This window comes from Podarcis cretensis (assembly GCF_951804945.1).
Source record: "Podarcis cretensis genome assembly, chromosome: 4".
Lineage (NCBI taxonomy): Eukaryota > Metazoa > Chordata > Lepidosauria > Squamata > Lacertidae > Podarcis > Podarcis cretensis.
Genome location: NC_137173.1, coordinates 46,313,997 through 46,331,424, shown reverse-complemented (window position 1 = coordinate 46,331,424; position 17,428 = coordinate 46,313,997). Strand labels below are relative to the sequence as shown.

General features: G+C 39.4%; 1 protein-coding gene across 4 annotated transcripts in view; it reads right to left on the bottom strand.

Annotated features, from left to right (window-relative positions):
• The window catches only part of ROBO1 (roundabout guidance receptor 1), a 581,397-nt gene that overhangs the window by 264,044 nt on the left and 299,925 nt on the right, over positions 1-17,428 (bottom strand). The window lies entirely within an intron of this gene.

Genomic DNA, 17,428 nt, shown 5'->3' with positions numbered 1-17,428 from the left:
AAGGTTTTTTCTTGCTTTCTTTTTTTCTTTTCTTTTCTTGCTTTCTTTCAAGGGAAAACTTGATATTCAGATCTGAGCCATTTTGTTTCACAGCTTTTTTTTGGCAGGGGTGTTTCTAACATTGACATTGAAGCTATTGCTGAAGCATAGCAAATTCTCATCCATGTGGGAGCATTTAAAATCACATCCATGCCATATGCAAGTATTGCTGACATTCCAAGGAAGAGGAAAAAGAGCCACGCTTTAGTGGCCCCTCACCACTAAATGATATATAAAAAGGAGCTCTTATATACTATACAATGGTACCTCTGGTTACATACTTAATTCATTCTGGTGGTCCATTCTTAACTTGAAACTGTCCTTAACTTGAAGCACCACTTTAGCAAATGGGGCCTCCCGCTGCTGCCACGCTGCCACCACACGATTTCTGTTCTCATCCTGAAGCAAAGTCCTTAACCCAAGGTACTATTTCTGGGTTAGCGGAGTCTGTAACCTGAAGTGTATGTAACCCAAGGTACCACTGTACATAGTTTTAAAAACTCTAATGTGTCCCAACTTGATAAGGTGAAGTGTGCTACACAGCCCATAATCCATTAATAAAAACATTTGTACTTTGCCATTTACTATCTAGGCATTCCATATTTGCTGAACCTTGCAGGATAACTTTAGCTTTTAGGGTGCTTTCAATATTAAGCCAAGCATAGTAACTGCAGCTTCTCGGCTGCAACAGTGCTGGAATTGGCTAGCACATATTCTGCCCAAGCCAGGAAAGTGAACTGTAAAACTAATAATTTCCCTTGAGCCTACGCTAAACTGATGCATGCCAGCTACTCCCACAGGAACAGAGAGCCTAACAGTTAAGAAAGAAGCTGTGTGTAAACAATCACTCTGCTTCAAGGCAGTTGTTCTTATAAGCTATGGTGGATTTGATTCAAATATATACCGCAGTAAACAAATTCGGAGAATAGCATACCAAACGATTATTTTTCTCCTGTGAAAGGCTCTAGTGACCCAAGCATCTGAGATGCAGGCCAAGATTCTCTTTTTGCCTAAGAAGATACACGCAACCGTGATCCGAAGAAAACAAGTTTTATTTCAAGTGGGCTTCTGTAGTTACCATCTCTTGCCATTTTTATGCACTACTAACATCATTTAAATTTAGTATGCATCCTTTTAAATAAATGAATGACTGCATTTTTTCTATTAATACGTTTTTGGATTTTGAGAATCAATTTGCATTTATTTTAAAGAAATGTATACAGGCAAATACCGTATTTTTCGCTGTATAAGACGCACCAGACCACAAGACGCACCTAGTTTTTGGAGGAAAACAAGAAAAAGTATATTCTGAATCTCAGGAGCCAGAACAGCAAGAGGGATCGCTGCGCAGTGAAAGCAGCAATCCCTCTTGCTGTTCTGGCTTCTGTGATAGCTGCGCAGCCTCCATTCGCTCCATAAGATGCACACACATTTCCCCTTACTTTTTAGGAGGGAAAAAGTGAGTCTTATAGAGCAAAAAATACGGTAGTTAAAAATCTAGCTGACATGGGGGAAGGCCTGGGAAATCTTTTAGGAAACCAGACTGCTAATCAAGACTAGGTTGCCTCCAGCTACCACAGCAAAAACAGAGTCTCAGCAGACCTCATGAGTAGCATATTTTACATGCGTTCTTCCCCACCTCAGCTGTATCCCATGTTGGATATTAGATTTTAAACTTTTAATTAAATAGATATTTACTATAGATACATATGAATGCAAAAAAAGAACAGAAACACAAACATTCATCTACTGAATACATATGCATGCCAGATTATACTACCCAAGACATTGAAGCAACTCCTTTTGTTTTTAAGAAAACATATCTTTGCTTCCTGCCCCCTTCCCACCAGCACATTCCCACTCACAGATAGCTCTGTTTTAACATTTTCTTTATTACAGCCTTGAAAAAGTGGGATGATGAATGACTACTATAAGTTTTTCCTGCAGGATTTAACAAGTATAACATAGAATGCTAGTCACAGCAAATGTCTGGGTGGAGTAGAGAAACCTCAGAAATGCTCCACACAGAGCCAGAAATTAAGAGCCGTGCCAACACTCCAATCATGTGCCGATCAGATTCATTTTTACAGAGCGACAACACATGCCATGTTCAATTCTTTGAAGAGAAGCTGTCTCAGGTTGATTCTGTGTTTAATTAGCAGGCCTAAGAAAGCTATCAGGAATCAGGTGTTGAATGAAAGTCAAATGAATCAAGTAAAGCCCATGGAGATGTGATGAAATGGCTGAGTTATAAAAGCTGGCTTGGATACAGGGTGGTAAGAGATGCTTCTGGGTGGGATGTTTTGCTGAAGTGTGGCAATGACTTGTGAAGCCATGTCTTCTTCTACTATACTAAGACTTGCCCTGGGACTGATTCAGGTGATATACAAATTGTGCAAACAAGCCTTTATGAAATAATGCATTATTGCATACTCAACAGAAAACTAATAACAGTTATTAAACTCTAGAATTGCAGTATGTTCAGCTGTGATGAAGCAACCCTGAGCTCCTTTTTATTTAATAAATAAAACACAAAATAATGTACATTCCTTAATGAAATAGAAGTCCAAAGTGCTGGCCACCATATAACAACCGCTGTGAAGTGCAAACTAGATAGCTCATGTCTACCACTACAGAGGACCAAAAAATAAACTTCATTGTCATAAAATATTGATTAGGGTGTTCTCGTGATAGTGGCAACTGAGGTCCATTTCAGATTACTTCATATTGTGATAAGAAGCAACCATTTTGTGAAAGCGTGTTCTCATTAAAAGAGAGCGCGTGTTGTGGATGGGGCCAGGCAAGACACCCCGTAGTTGCCAGGCAGTGTAGGATAGTGGGGCCTGGCAAGGATTGGTTGATTGTGTTGCTGGGGTAAAATTGATGTTGCCAGTTTGGGGGTGGGAACAGAGATTATTTAAACAGTGCTCACAGTGATCTGCTTTCTCTTTCGCTGTGGGCACCGGATCACCGACCCTCCCTCCCTTGCTTTGGGCTTGTGCTTTGACCTTGCTATGCCTGTCATGAGGTCATCTGCCTTGGGGCAGGGACCTGGTAGGAATTTTGTCCATCTGACTGATTAGTGTGTGCCATTTGGTTTTTGCCTACTGCGTAGCAAATCGTCACAACTTGTAAGGTTGGCGGTTAGGCATTGGTTAAAATTGGTTGGAGGAGGGGTAAGGATTGGCTGGGCCTGCCCCTCCAATGCTGCTGCTGCAAGGGAATTCCGTTAAAAGAATTCAGGGGCTTACCATCCTTTCATCCAAACCCCTGGAATCGGGTTTGGGCCGCATAAGTCCCTGGGAGCATGCGGAGAGAAGCTGAGGGCCTGTGGCGCAGCTCCAGTTATCCCTGATTTTGTTTCCCCTCACTGACTTTCGCTGGAATCCGGGAGTCAGTTCTGTCCCTAAGGCGGGGGGGACAGATAGTCATAACCAATGCCTAAATAACCACTCACATCTATGTATGTTTAATAAAGTTGTGGCCAAAATTGTGCCAAAAACCTTAAACAAAAATTATGTGTGATGTGTGAGTTATTGGGGTAGGGGTGTTTTGGGGGACCTCAGCATGCAAATATGAAGAATTATTCCACTTTCTTTACCTCAGTTTCACAAATAAAAAATCTATATGAATGTATCCTTATTATCACATACCAGAATATGCCAAGAGGTGTGCGAATATGTGTAAATCACTAATGTCCACCAAATAGTGGCATACAATAAAATGGGGGTGTAGAATTTCACACGCACTTTGGAAATGGAATGTATACAGTGGTACCTTGGGTTACAAACACTTTGGGTTACAAATTCCACTAACCCGGAAGTAGTACCTCAGGTTGCAAACTTTGCCCCAGAATGAGAATGGAAATCGCGCGGTGACAGCAGCGGGAGGCCCCATTAGTGAAAGTGCGCCTCAGGTTAAGAACTGTTTCGGGTTAGAATGGACGGCTGGAGTGAATTAAGTTTGTAACCTGAGGTACCACTGTATTAACATATTCCTGCTTTGCAGAGGGTAGATTAGTTGGTCCCTTCCATGATCCCATCTAACCCTACAATTCTGCGATACTAAGCTGGACACTACAGGCGATTTTGAAGCATGTTTAGCACATGAAGCATGTATCAGCACATGAAACAAAATATGCACTTCGAACAAATATTACAAATCAAAGTATGTCTTCAGCTGTGGGAAAGTGAAGTTGGCTTTCTATTTCTTCTGCACAAATACCTATTGGTTTCAAGGCCTAATTCAAAGTGCTGCTTATTATCTATGAAGCCCTAAATAGCTTATAACCAGAATATCTGAAGGACGAACTCCTTCCCTGTTGACCTGTTATCAATTACAATCACTGGCTCTATGTTTCACTATGAGAGGTACAGCTAGCAATAACATGGGATGAGGGCCTCTGTGGGAGTTAACTCAGTTGTGGAGCTCTCTCCACAAAGATAGGGGCAATCAATATGCACTTATTTCATCAGAACTTTAAAGGGTTTTATCTGTATGTTAACTTGTTATTTTTATTTTGTTTTGTAGTAGTTTTACTGTTTTCAACTTTTACTGTTATTAGAATTGGGTTTTTATTATTGTGCACTGCCTTAGGGGAGCTTATGGGGGTTGAAAGCAGTATATAATTCTATAAATAAAACCTTTGATTCAGACACTTTCCTTAAAGCTGATTTTCTTTAAAAAGCCATAGTTAAAATTAATCACAGTGCAGCATTACATCTGAACCCTAGCTATGGTTAATCTAAAACTAAGGTGAATGTTTCTGATCTCCTGCTTGTGGCCAAGCTGGAAGAGGAAATATTGCACAAGCAATACTCATTTTGTGCAGGGATTATGTTCCTGCACAAATCTGTTTTTGGGGCCCACATAAAGCATTCCATTCCATTCCACCCCACCTATTCCATCCCCATTCTGCCCTTTTGTTGACATTTTGGGTCACCTCTGGATTTGGCACCATGCAGACATGAATAAATCAGTCATTGCCTGTAGTGTGCAAGCTCAAGTCCCACCACAGCTCATCTTCGTTATTGTCAATATTTGACTAAGGTTCTTGCAATACATTAATTATGCCTAGCTTTCTACTGTTAATACTATTATTACCAGGTCAAGTTGCCTGTGAAATGGTTTGTAGTCCACAAAGTGTTACAATAAATCTGTTAGCCTTCAAGAGGACAAACATCTCTTTTGTTTTGTCCAATGTTTCTAAATATGTTCCTACTCAGTGTTCATTTGACTCAGCTCCCTGATAGTAAAAGCTTGGCAAAAGCAGAAGTTCTGTTATTGTTACCACTGTAATCCCTTAATGAAATTATGAAAAAATGGGGGGGGGGAATGGGGGGGCATTAACAATAGCAGTTCAGGTAAGAATTCTGCTAAGTTACTTCTGTGTATAAACTGCCAAATGAAAACAATAAAATATACAAATGTAACTGAAATAAACACTATGCAACATCAGTTGCTTCACTTTTATGCTGCAACTGTACAACTTCCATATAGGCTAGCATTATTCTGTGAATATTAATGAGTTATATTCAAAGGAGAAGCTTCAAAGCAAGTTCAACGTTCCAGACAGTCTTCTAAAGAATCCTCTGTAAATACTTCTGCAAGTATATAAACTGAATCATTTTCAACATGTGACTTTTTCTTTTCACAAAATGCTATGTAAGCAATGAACCATAGTGTCCATTGAATTATTCCTTGTCATTCATTACCAAATATTAGCATCATTTTTCACACATGGTAACTTACCCTACAGTAACTGCCAAAATTAATGGACAAATGCATCACAATCAGCACTCTTACTCTCTTAAAAGATCATCTTCCTTTACTTTAGTTCTCCATGTTAATGTCATTTTTCGAGCAATAATGCAGCAAGTTGCTTCAAATATTCCCATTCATAGTTATAAATTGCATATTCAGGTGTGTTATTCATTTTTATTCCACTCATCAACCAAAAAAACCACAGGCTTACAAATCACTTAAAAAGGGATGCCTTGCCCTCATCGCTCACAATCTAAGAAGACACAACATGAAAGAAAAATGGAGCAAGATGGATGAGAAAAAAGCCAACTCAGGAACAAATTATTAGTTAAAAGTTCTTCTAATGACCTGCTGAGGTGGAAAGGTTGCTGGTAAATCAATTGTGCTGATAGAGTGGCCCTGCATCCCTTCTCAGCTGCAGCCTGATACATTGGATGCTACCAAGTCACAGCTGACTGAGAGGGGAACCTGACCTTAATGGAGCAGGTGGTAGGCCTGCTTCCCATCTTTCCTCCCTCTGCTGATGAAATAGCTGCTGCTAGGTGACAGTTAAGGGAGGAAGCATATTTTATACCACAATAGTAGTGACATTAGTAAAGATCTCACTATTTTAACAAGTTATAACTTCAATTGCTATGTGTTTGTCACTTTCTCTCTGGCTGGAAGGGCAGTGGTCCAGTGTGAAGGACATGAATGACTGGTCCCAAATAACTGGAAGTTATTCTAGAATCTGGGTCCACCACTAAGAATTTTTATTTTTATTTTTACCACCCATCACAACCTTTGGGGCAAGGGTACTAATGAACTAATTTTTAGGGGAGTTTTTAATATTTGATGTTTTATTGTATTTTTTTATATTTTGTTGGAAGCTGTCCAGAGTGGCTGGGGAAACCCAGCCAGATGGGTGGGATATAAATAAATATATTATTATTATTATTATTATTATTATTATTATTATTATCTAAAACTGGGGCAAGTTCACTTAGGAGGAGATGGTCCTTGGGACAACCTAGCCTCAAGACACCAAGGTCTTTGTCAAAATCAGCACTCAGAAACAAATAGAAATGTTTGAGAACAAGCAAAATATAATAAGTTGTGCAGGAGTCATTCAGCCATCCAAACCACTTTATTAGAAGTCATTTTAAGTTCTCAAATGTTCCTCATAATACTCCATGAAAACTATTTTTTAATCAACTCTTAGGGCACAAATTAAAATCACTAACATCACTTAACACAAATTACATAGCTAGTGCCCATTTGAATTATCTTCTATGTGGTCCTTAGATGCACATGCTGAATGTTCACTCTTCCTTCATGATACAGTGGTACCTCGGGTTAAGTACTTAATTCGTTCCGTAGGTCCGTTCTTAACCTGAAACTGTTCTTAACCTGAAGCACCACTTTAGCTAATGGGGCCTTCTGCTGCTGCTGCACCGCCGGAGCACGATTTCTGTTCTCATCCTGAAGCAAAGTTCTTAACCTGAAGCACTATTTCTGGGTTAGCGGAGTCTGTAACCTGAAGCATATGTAACCTGAGGTACCACTGTATTCCAACTTCCCTTGAATTATGTCCAATTATCACAAGGAATAGTTCTTTTTGTCTATAATTTAGATAACCAGTGTTGTGGTCTGATACTTGTAACAAATGCGCACACTGGGCTTTCTTCCTCTCAGCTATTGCTTGTGCTTTAGTTATTGACTTCCAGGTGCACAAACCAGGAAATTAAAGTCTCAACCAAAGTTTTGGCTGCACTGGCCAACTTATAATTTTAATATACAGTTGGTTGCTAAAACTTGGAAAGAGTGTATGTTTCCTCCAAGTAAATTATTGCTGTTGTTGTTGTTGTTTAGTCGTTTAGTCGTGCCCTACTCTTCATGACCCCATGGACCAGAGCACGCCAGGTTAATTAGGTTTCTAGCTCTAAAGCAATCTGGTGTTCTCTTGATGTATTGACATGCAATTCCCATGAATCCCTATTGCAGTCCAACAGCATTGGCGGTAGGTTGGGGGAAGCTGCTCTAAGGCAGGGTCACTCAAAGTACCGTACCTTGATTAGTGACATCCTCAACTATATGAGGGACGCAGGTGGCGCTGTGGGTTAAAGCCTCAGCGCCTAGGGCTTGCCGATCGAAAGGTCGGCGGTTCGAATCCCTGCGGCGGGGTGCGCTCCCGCTGCTCGGTCCCAGCGCCTGCCAACCTAGCAGTTCGAAAGCACCTCCGGGTGCAAGTAGATAAATAGGGACCGCTTACCAGCGGGAAGGTAAACGGCGTTTCCGTGTGCGGCTCTGGCTCTGGCTCTGGCCAGAGCAGCGATGTCACGCTGGCCACGTGACCCGGAAGTGTCTCCGGACAGCGCTGGCCCCTGGCCTCTTAAGTGAGATGGGCGCACAACCCCAGAGTCTGTCAAGACTGGCCCGTACGGGCAGGGGTACCTTTACCTTTACCAACTATATGAGAGGAATTTTGCAACAATGTGCTTGAAATACAACATGAGCAATGAAATTTGGATGACTGCTTTTAAACCATTTTATCCTCCTTAAAAGTGAAAAATTCTTCAATTACACATGCTTAATGAGTTGGCAAATATCTATCCTTACATGAAGGATACAGGTATGGCAACCAATTCAGTGCACTGCTATTAATACATTAGAGAAGGTCAAACGTCTGTGGTAAGCACTCAGTTTCTTTTTACCTGAAAGTGTTGAAGAATAGTTCCACTTAAACGGCCTTCTGCCTACACCTGGCTTAGGGTGTTAATTTAGGAACTAGAGCTACTGCAATCATATCTTGCACACATCATTGTAATTCTTCAGTAAAGCTGCAGAATTTTAAAAATGGTAGTAAAAACACTGAGGAGTATAACTCTCTCTTAATAATTTACTTGTGGGGTTTTGTTTTTAACTTCCCCTTTCCTTTACCAGTTTTCAAAGAAATCAAACTCAAAGAAGTCAAAGTTTTCTGATGGAACTTTTTATAGTGTCTCAGACACATTTACCGGTAATCATCCTCAAATTAGTAGCTTCCATTTGGGAAGAAATCATACAGTCACTTAGCTATTAAAAAGGTACTTTCCCATCACTCTGTAAAAGGCCCAATCATTAAGCTATAGCACAAAGGCAATAATAACCACTTTGCATTGTTTGTGAAATCACCCTTTTGCTACACTAAAATTGCTATACATCCTCACCAGCTAAATGAAATAACTCACATTCAAAATATCATCAAGTCTGTTTACATTTTCATTGCATGATAAATTTTAAGCCAATGAATGAATCACTGGTTTTATTCTAATCCTGTAATGTACATTTTACTGGAATTCTTTTAAATCAAACTATTTCACAACAATGTAACTGGAGGTTATTTTAATCTGGTAACTTTAGGCCTTTCCAGCAAATGAACCTGATGAATCATTGTTGCATGTGAACCATAAGGTAATGAAACTGCAGTTCTTTTTCAGCAGGCATATATGGTTCTTTGCTCAGAGATTATGTCATCTATTGCTATTGAGATTGCTTCATGGAATATGGCTGTTTGAGTGCCAAAGGTTCCCATTGTGTTGTATGTGGCACCATCACTTTCCAGTGAAAGCTTCTTTCCTTCAATGCCTGGATCATCTTATGGAGATTCTGCACTTCCTTACTATGTAGTCCATTTAGTTTTGTTTAAAACAAACTCAGTTGGGACGCAGGTGGCGCTGTGGGTTAAAGCCTCAGTGCCTAGGGCTTGCCGATCGAAAGGTCGGCGGTTCGAATCCCTGCGGCGGGGTGCGCTCCCGCTGCTCGGTCCCAGCGCCTGCCAACCTAGCAGTTCGAAAGCACCTCCGGGTGCAAGTAGATAAATAGGGACCGCTTACCAGCGGGAAGGTAAACGGCGTTTCCGTGTGCGGCTCTGGCTCGCCAGAGCAGCGATGTCACGCTGGCCACGTGACCCGGAAGTGTCTCCGGACAGCGCTGGCCCCTGGCCTCTTAAGTGAGATGGGCGCACAACCCCAGAGTCTGTCAAGACTGGCCCGTACGGGCAGGGGTACCTTTACCTTTACCTTTAAAACAAACTCAGCTGGCAAGTAATGACACAGCAGTCACTTCTCTCACTACAGCAATGCCTCTATATTTTCTGAGGGTAATTTTGTGTTGTTTTTCTTCATTGGACACTTTGTAGTCCTTCCTTCTTACCCCCAATACCAATAAGGCTTATCAAATCTCAGAAGAGAATTGACAAAAAGCCACAAAGACACAATCTTGCAAGAGGCCTTTTAGGGAGAAAGCTGGAAAAAAATGTGCCCCCATTCACCTCAACTTTGTTCCTTTCAGAAGTCAAGTATACACATACAACATGGCACATGGCATTTCCTCCTATCTATAATCTATAAGGGATAGCTCCCATGCAAAGGGGGGAGAAATGCTGTTTGTTCAGGTCGCAGGATTTAAGTTGAATAAACAAAAAACCAAGGTACTGGAAAAAAATTTAACAAATGTTGAAAGAGAGAGATTCCAAGAGGAAACTGGGTTAGTGGTGGCAAAGAGTGTAAAATACCTGGGGATTAATATGACATCTAAGAATATTAACTTATTTAAGGATAACTATGATAAGTGCTGGACTGAGATAAAGAAAGATTTAGAAATATGGTCAAACCTGAAGCTTTCCTTGTTAGGTCGAATTGCAGTAATCAAAATGAATGTATTGCCTAGAATTTTATTTTTGTTTCAGACACTACAAATTGTGGATAAACTGGACTGTTTCAAGAAGTGGCAGAAAGATATATCTAAATTTGTCTGGCAGGGCAAAAAGTCCAGAATTAAGTTTAAGATACTTACCGATTCTAAAGAAAGAGGGGGGTTTGCCCTGCCGGACTTGAGACTGTACTATGAATCGGCAGCTTTCTGCTGGTTAAAAGATTGGCTACTTCTTGAGAACGCAGATATTCTAGATTTGGAAGGATTTGATAATAACTTTGGTTGGCATGCATATATCTGGTACGACAAGGTTAAAGTGTACAAGGGTTTTAAAAATCACATTGTCAGGAAAGCGCTATATAATGTTTGGATACGGTACAAAGATTTATTGGAAAATAAAGCTCCCAGGTGGCTTTCACCTATGGAGGCCAAGGAGGTAAAGAAACTTAATATGAGAACTAATTGGCCGAAATATTCTGAAATTTTAGAACATGAAGGTGGTGAATTTAAATTACAAAGTTATGAGAAAATAAAGTCCAAGGTATGAGATTGGCTCCATTATTTTCAAATAATGGAGGCTTACAAACAAGACAGGAAAATTGGTTTCCAGGTGGAGAAATCGAAACTAGAAACAGAACTGTTAGAACCCAATACTAAGAATTTATCAAGAATGTATAACTTGCTGTTGAAGTGGAATACAATTGATGAGACAGTGAAGTCAGCTATGGTCAAATGGGCACAGGATATAGGTCATGACATCATGTTTGCTGACTGGGAGCAGTTATGGACCACAGGTATTAAATTCACGGCATGTAATGCCTTGCGAGAAAACATTATGAAAATGATTTACAGGTGGTACATGACCCCAGTCAAGCTTGCGAAGATTTATCATTTGCCCAATAATAAATGTTGGAAATGTAAAGAGACTGAAGGTACCTTTTTCCACCTTTGGTGGACCTGCCCAAAGATTAAGGCCTTCTGGGAAATGATTTATAATGAAATTAAGAAAGTGCTTAAGTGCACCTTTAACAAGAAACCAGAGGCATTTCTCTTGGGTATGGTCGGCCAGCTGGTGCCGAAGAAGGATAAGAATTTCTTTTTGTACGCTACTACGGCAGCAAGGATTCTCCTAGCAAAGTATTGGAAGACACAAGAGTTACCCACGCTGGAGGAATGGCAGGCGAAAGTGATCGACTTTATGGGACTGGCAGAAATGACCGGCAGAATCCGCGACCAAGAGAAAGAGACTGTGGAAGAAGATTGGAAGAAGTTTAAAATATATCTTAAGAGTTACTATAAAATTGAGGAGTGCTAAAATGCAGAGGGAGAGGAAGACGTAGAATTGCAGCGATAAATTGTGTTAAGTTAAGGGTGAAATCGAAAAGGAGAATGAATTTATTTTTAATTGGCTAAGAAGGGTTGCTGAACAATTGTTTAAAATAAAGGATGCAAAAAGGGGAAGGTATGGGGAAGTCCGGGAAAAGAGGCTTATGGAAATGAGGTAAAGAAAGTATGACTTTTTATGTTTGTCTTTATGTTGTTTTTGTGTTTGTTAAAAATTTGGAAACTAATAAAAATTTTATTAAAAAAAAAAAGAGAGAAATGCTGTTTGTTAGTTTTTTGCACGCTTTTGCTGACAATGTCTAAAGTAATCACTTGGAAAATCTGGATGGGCTTGAAAACTATGGTACTGTTTACATATATTGCACCAGTCACTGTTAGTCACATGGCTCATCTTTACTGGCCAAGCCAGAAGAGAGATACATTAATCCCCTGACTCCACATGTTTATGGTTCTTCGGGAACCCAGGGATCATCAGACTGAAGCTGGTTTAAAGCATCCAGCACTAATAGTTGGCAGCTTGTCTAGACATCTGCCAAGGGACTGCCAGTTTAACAAGCCAGCATGTAGCGTAACCACTTGCCTGATAGCAGAATGAGAGTATGTACACTTGCCACGAGGGAAAATTTCTGGCCAAGAGTGAATGTCCCTCTGTTCCTTTGACACCAAACACTAGAGTGCACTTTGCACCTGGCAAATATGGAATGAAACTCATAATGAACAGCACCTTATATTTATGCAACTCAGCATGCAGCAGCTGCTGTCCTTTCCTAGCAGCTTTACCAAAAGAGAGAGGTGAGAGGCAGGAAGGCATATCATCAAGTTAGTTTTAGTACACCCTTCCATCTCTGCAACACATGCATGCATGCACTCACATACAGACCTTTGTCACTGCCGATATTAATAGTACCTACTTAAAAAAAAAGTTACAGATCAGGCAAACAATTTCACTCTATAGTAATAATACTATGTAGTTACAGTCATGGTGACTTTTGGAAGAACACTACGAAAGCTAAAATATGATATTTTGCATTATATTTTTAATACATTTCATTTAGAATATTAAGCATACAATTTAATGGCTTAATGGGGGTTAATAAGAATTCCTCTGAATTCACAAAAAGTACATATCTATTTTGCTACTTATACACAGTGGAAACCTGCCACTCATTTGATTGTGCATTCATGCACAGCGGAAGTGACAAATCCTATTGCCATGTTTAATTAGGTATGTATAGTTTTTCCACACATAAGTAGGGTTCCAGCTGGGTTTTTTACAGGAAGAGGGAGGATTGCCTCTTAAGATAGACTCCTACAACTTCTCCACTCCTTAGCTATTCTGCTAGTAAGAACATTTTTTGTAGATTTATTAGATGGGTGAATGGTGTGAGTTTCACAGTGCAGTTACAAAAGTCGAAATAGGTGATCCAACAAGAAAGACGGACAAACGGACCAAACAAAACTATTAGCCATATATTAATTCCTAAAGTTATTCTAACGAGTTTTACATTCCACTACCAGAAAGACTAAACTATGAATGTTCAAATGTTCCTTTCTAAATACTATCTTGAAAACCAAACAAAAAGCTATAGTAGGAATCATGTAAGCAACCTTAATGCAAACTTCTAGTCACAGGGAGAGAAAAAAATGCAATTCTCATTTTACTAACACAGCTAGAAGATCACCAAAAAAACCCAGAGAGTGCAGTGGCAGCATCTTTTGATCTCTACATGTAGCAACTTTTGGCATATGAGTAAGTAATTCCTAGCCCTTTGAAAGGCCTTCTTTGAAGAAGGAACTGACTGTAGTGAACTATTCTTTCTTATAGTAGAACAATCGCTACCCAGTTTGACACACAGGGACCATCACGTTTTGAGGAGGTTTACTTAAAAGCTTGCGTGTGTGTGTGTCTGTGTAATTTTGGGGTTTCAACCTCCAAAACAGAATACAATCAGCACCCATTTTTACTACTCCTGAACGACCCTGTTTAATAATGTAACTGAAATGTCTTATAACACAAAATCCTAGGCATGTTCACTCAGAAGTAAGTTGACTGGGCTCACTATCAGAAAGTGGGCACATGACTTCAGTTTTTATAGAGGCTGTATGGACCTCTAAAGCACATAGCTTTTGAAGTCAATGGCATGAGAATCAGGGCTGTTTTTCAATTCTATCTGGTTGAAACCATTATCCAAACTATTGAGTAAACTTTTGCAAACTATTCATATTTAACAAGATGAAATTATAAACACATTCATTTTGTTTAAAACAGTATTCCTCCACCTTTTCAGACAAGGGATGCAACTAATTTCAATGTACAATACGGGTCTTCTATCTCTCCATGCCCTTCCCAATAGCTCTATTTCCCCTTTTCTCTCCCTCCCTTTTTAAGAAGGTGTACCATTTTAGATTCTCATGTGACATGGTGTGGTGTCCAATCCACTAGCTAAAGATCTATGATAAAATACAAATTGTTTGTATTTCCATACCAGAGAGCAGAGTAGAAGTACTCCACTGGTTGTGCTATTCAGCATGTAGGGCAAACTAAGATTATTTCTCAAATAAACTTGTGTACAGTGGTACCTCGGGTACTTAATTCGTTCCAGAGGTCCATTCTTAACCTGAAACTGTTCTTAACCTGAAGCACCACTTTAGCTAATGGGGCCTCCTGCTGCTGCCGTGCCGCCGTAGCACGATTTCTGTTCTCATCCTGAAACAAAGTTCTTAACCCGAGGTACTATTTCTGGGTTAGCAGAGTCTGTAACCTGAAGCATATGTAACCTGAAACATATGTAACCCGAGGTACCACTGTATATCACATTGCTTCAATTAATCCACAAATAAATTGATTTCCAAAACAGAACAGAAGGATCAACTTTGCAGTAGGAGGGCTAACATAGAGCTATGCCATGGTCTCTGGATCATATGAACCCTTTAGAACACAAAAGAAACAGTGATTTGATGTTATACTCTCCTCTTTGTGTTGTTGCTGCTTTGTTTGTTTCTATGTAGAGTAAGCAGTAACCTCATGGAGTGCTAGCTAGAAATGGTTACCATATATATAATGAAGCAAAAAAGTAACTGGAATGTAACCTTTAAAACACAGTATGTAAATAGGAAGTTAAGTGTTTACAACCACAATACAGCACACACTAAACTTAAGAGTAAGTCCCACAGAACTCAGTGGGTATATTAATATTAGAAGCACATTGAACATATTATATCAGGCAAGCTCACAACAGCCAAGTTAAGCCAGCATTATTCTCATACAACAAAGGCTGAGAGAATTTGTGGCTGGGAAGAGAATTGAACCATGCATTTGTTGGCACACACTTTTAGGTATTACGCTAGGTTTCTATGTAATTAGCAACACATTATAAAGTGTTTTAAAACTGGTGAACAAATAAGAAAAAAATAAATCCATACCATGAATAGACTTAGTTCTTTTCAGCTAAAGTTCTAGCAAATTTGACTGAAAAGATTTTTTTCTGGATCAGAAGTTGAATAAAGACACAAGACTGTGCTTGTTTTAAAAATAGAAAGAATTAACATTAATAATTAGGCATAATTATGTCAGTTGCACATATTTTAATCAGCAGGACAGAAGCAAGCCATGGTCTTTTGTATGAGAATTTAAAAACCATTGCTGAGTGAAATACAGTACTCAAAACAACTTCCAGGCAAAAACAAATGTTGTTAACTTTTCTTTGTTTCCATGTGTATCTTCTGGCATAATGTTTCAATCAGTTAGCTTTTGCAATAACTGATTGCTAAATTTCCAGAATTTGAAATTACTCACTCAGTTCTATTCAACATTATAAAACAACACAAGTTGAACATAGGGGCAGGGGGAGTACAGTACACAATATGGCCCATGAAAATTCTTGTAGAGTAGTTATAAAAGAAGTGTCATAGTCAGAATACTCAACTTCTATTAGCTTTTTTAGTAAGTCAAATGCGTTGCAGCCATGCCTGTAACCATGCAATCCGTACTTCTTGAAAACTAAATAAAAAAGTTAATGGCAAAAATGAAAATATACAATAAAACCCTATCTTCACCAGAATTATTATCAAATACTTCTTGAAGTAAAAAAAAATGCATTACAACTGGCCCAATGGTTTTTCACTTTGATGGTCATGTTGCAATTCAGAATAAATAGAAGCTGGAAGTGAAATATGGAAAATCAGACAACAAAAATCCCAGACTATTCCTCAGTAAGAACAGTTCTCTTGTGCTGCAGGTGAAGAAAACTGGACAACTGCAAACTTTTAAGTTAGACAAGCACACTGTCCTCACCTTGAACTAAAACAATAGAGTATTTGTGCATTTTAAAGTAACTCAAGAAGAAAGAACCAAACACAGCAAATACTTCCATGGGACCTTCATGACTCATAAATTTACTGTGAATGAACATTAAGAACTGGAGAGTTTTAAGATATGAAATCTGCAACTAACTTGCACCGCACTGGCATGACACTACAGCCAGGATAAAACTTCCCAAAGCTAATTAAACCAGTTCAAACAGTGACTAATGACCACTAATCCCACTATCTTCTCAATGATCTTGCCTTCCTCTGTTTATCACACTTGGCACATCGCTTTACACATGAGAACAAACTTTTAGCATAGGAAAAAAATAACCACAAGGGAACCCTTTTGCTATAAATCTGGGGGGTGGGGGGGCTAAGAGGGTAGTAAAAGAGGCAAGTGAGACAGTTTCCTCCCACTGACTCTGATTTGCAACCAACTCTGTGCTTAAAGTGCACTCCGTGAAATAATGGAAACTGAGTGAGCTGGTGATATTACTCTTTAAGAAAAAACAGATACAGGGTTTCAGGTTTAACCTAGTCACCTGTCCTACTCCCACAGAGCAGCAGCCAGCTGCCCTACTGCAAAGTAACCCCAGTCTCATGGGTTATATCCCATTCAGCACATGGGAAGTAGCTCATTTTCCTATCCAGACTGTTCTCATGTCACCCCTGATCAAGGGAATAGGTTTCATGGGATTGTAACAATTTTTTGCGGTCAGAGTGAATGATTTAACATATGTGCCAAGCTTCCAGACTTTGCCAGAAAATTTACAGTTAGTTTGCGGAAAACTGAGCTAGTAGTCACATCCTAGTTTATATCCTTTCAAAATAAGCATACTCAAATTCTAAAATCCCCTTTGTACGTTGTTTAAAAGTTGCCAGCTGAGGGTGGGTGTGAGCACAAGCTCTGACTTGCTAACAGAAGTTAAGGAAAGGGAGAACCCTTCTGAATGGGATTAAAAAGTGTTTTAAACCAATAATTTATCAATCTAATTCCAGAAGCACATATCTGCCGAACTTCATACTTACTTCCAACTAAACATGCATAATGAACTTGGAAGTGTGTGTAAGGGGTGAAATTCATGAAAGAGTGAAACTTAAGTAACTCCAGAGATAATAAATCTATCTTGATCCTAAGCATCCCTTAATTGGAATGTCCATTTCAAAGAAAGGTCACTGTAAGCAAATCTATGTAGTAGTGAACTATCCACTTACTCTAGGAGGTAAACACCAATGGCTAGTGATGAACTATAGTTATTACCATATGAGTACTGAACACTGGAACAATATGCCCTCAACA